Below are 2,361 nucleotides of genomic sequence, written 5' to 3'. Positions count from 1 at the left end.
ATGATAATGGAATATTTTCAATGAGTGTATTTCTTAACCATGGTTAAAACACTCAAGTATTATTCTCTTCAATCTTGCAATAATATATTTAAGCATCTTGAATTGGTCTTGATTGGCAACCATAAGCATCTTTGATAATATCTTTGAATTATCTCACTTTAATTAAACTTTAAATGAATAAAATTTAATTAAAATGAAATAAAAATGTCATGAATCATGGATGGGTCGTGGATGCCCTTTAAACATATGAGAATCAAGATTGAATCACAAAAGAATTGGCCTTTTTGAAAAAAAATCAAATTTTGGTCATTACTTGTTTCATGCATTTTTCCAAAAAAGGTCAACTTCATCAAGGCATATCTCCCTCAATTTTGATCCTATGAAAGTGTTCTTTAACTTTTTGGAAATCCCAAGATGTCCTCTACAAGCCACTTTGGAAGAGTTTTTGCATTTGGAGAAGTTATCTTGATGATATGGGCTTTGACAAAAAACTGCTTTTTGTTGACTTTGAAAATGACCTGTAATGTTTTGGCTTATATCTCTTAGGCGGAAGCATTTCTTGACCTTGGTCCCAACATCAAAGTTGTAGAGAATTGAATTTCCTTGAGAATGAGCTTTGGTTGGAATTTTTATGATAAATTATGAGAGAGTTATGGTCGGTCAAAGTTCAGTTGACTTTTAGGTAAAAAACTCTAATTTTGCAATTTTGAGTTTTGTCGATTTCTGAACTTTTCTTGATGAATTATGATCAACCATTGATCACATGATGAATCTTTTGACAAAATATGGATGTTGACCAAAAATTGCATTTTTGACTGTCTGTTGACTTTTTGGTCAAACTGGTCGTCTGTTGACTGTTTGAGCTGTTGACTGTGCGTCCGAGCGAATCGAAGTTTGAAAATTTGTCTGGTGGTACTTTGAGACGTATGTAGATCCATGAAATCCATTTGAGGTCTCAAAAACTCGTTCTCCTGAAAAAAATAAAAAAAACCTAGTTAGGGACTGTTTGTGTAGGAGACAGTTAGGCGTACCTGATTTTTGTGCAGTGTTGAGTCTCTGTTGACCATGTGATTATCAGAAGACTTCTAGAACAAAATCTTGGAAATTTGAAGTGCGAAAAATTGATTTGACTGATGGTACAAACACGGAGAATTGCGCTGATAGCGGGTTTGACTGGTAACTAGCTGTCCGGGTATTAACGTAACAGTTAAAGTGAAAATTCAACAGTTAAAGTTAATTTTTTCTTTTTTTGTTTTTGTTGTGTTAATGGTGAAAATTTTATTTACCTGAGCTGTTAGAAAAACACAAACATAATAAATAAATAAAATATACTGTACGCGAACGAAAATACCGATAATAACCTTGAAAAAAATATTTAATGCACAGAAAAATAAATATTTAACACACATAATATTATCTTGATAATTAAACTACCGTACGACAGATAGTACAACATTTAATACTAACAGTACAAATATTACATAATATAATGAACAGTACGACAAATAAAATAAACGGTACACTATTTGAAAGCGACAAATACAACAAACTTTAAAAATGACGATTAATAATCCATGCTATGAACAACAGAAAATAGATGATCGGAAGTGTAACCATCGCAGGTCCGCATTTTTCAGGACTATGCAGACAGAAGAAGGACATGATCACCGTAAAAATAGTGATGACTATAAGAAAAAGTGTATCCATCCACTTTGCCATTTTTGCCGAGGAAGAAGAGAAAATAATTATGAGATAGAATTTTGAGAAATTTGGGAGATGAGTGAAATTTGATGTGAGAATTTATGGAAAAAATGAGGAGTATTTATAGAGTGAAAAGAGAGAGATAGAGACGTTGGGAGTGGAGTGTACCGTTTGAATAGTAGTAGGATTTGAAAAAAAAAGTATGGTAGGTTTTGAAAAGAAAAAGGGTATAGAATAAAGCTAGGATTTGATTTTTGAAAAAAAAAGATTTGAAAAGAAAGAAAGAGATTTTAAAAAAATAATATAGTATAAAAATAAAAATTAGTGGGAAATAAAACCAATAATAATTTAATTGTTACCAGTATAATCTGAAACCCGGACTCCGCGCCTGCAAATTTTAATTATGCACGAACTGCGTCAGCATTATTTATCTGAAAATAAATCTCAAATAAACAGTGTATGAAGTGATAAACAGTATTTGGCGTTTATGAAAGGATAAATTTAACAGCGAACCAAAATACTGTATAAAAAAATTCTAAAAATTGAGTATTCATAAAATCAGGATATTTATGAAATAAAAATCCAAGATTGTATAAAAATCCAAATTTTTAGACAGAAGTCTGTTGACTTCTTTTTTTTCGAAAAAAGAACGAGGGCGAA

The sequence above is a fragment of the Vicia villosa genome, linkage group LG7 (assembly GCF_029867415.1).
Source record: "Vicia villosa cultivar HV-30 ecotype Madison, WI linkage group LG7, Vvil1.0, whole genome shotgun sequence".
NCBI classification, from domain to species: domain Eukaryota; kingdom Viridiplantae; phylum Streptophyta; class Magnoliopsida; order Fabales; family Fabaceae; genus Vicia; species Vicia villosa.
The sequence above is the reverse complement of the archived record's forward strand: the minus strand, read 5'-3'. Positions refer to the sequence as shown.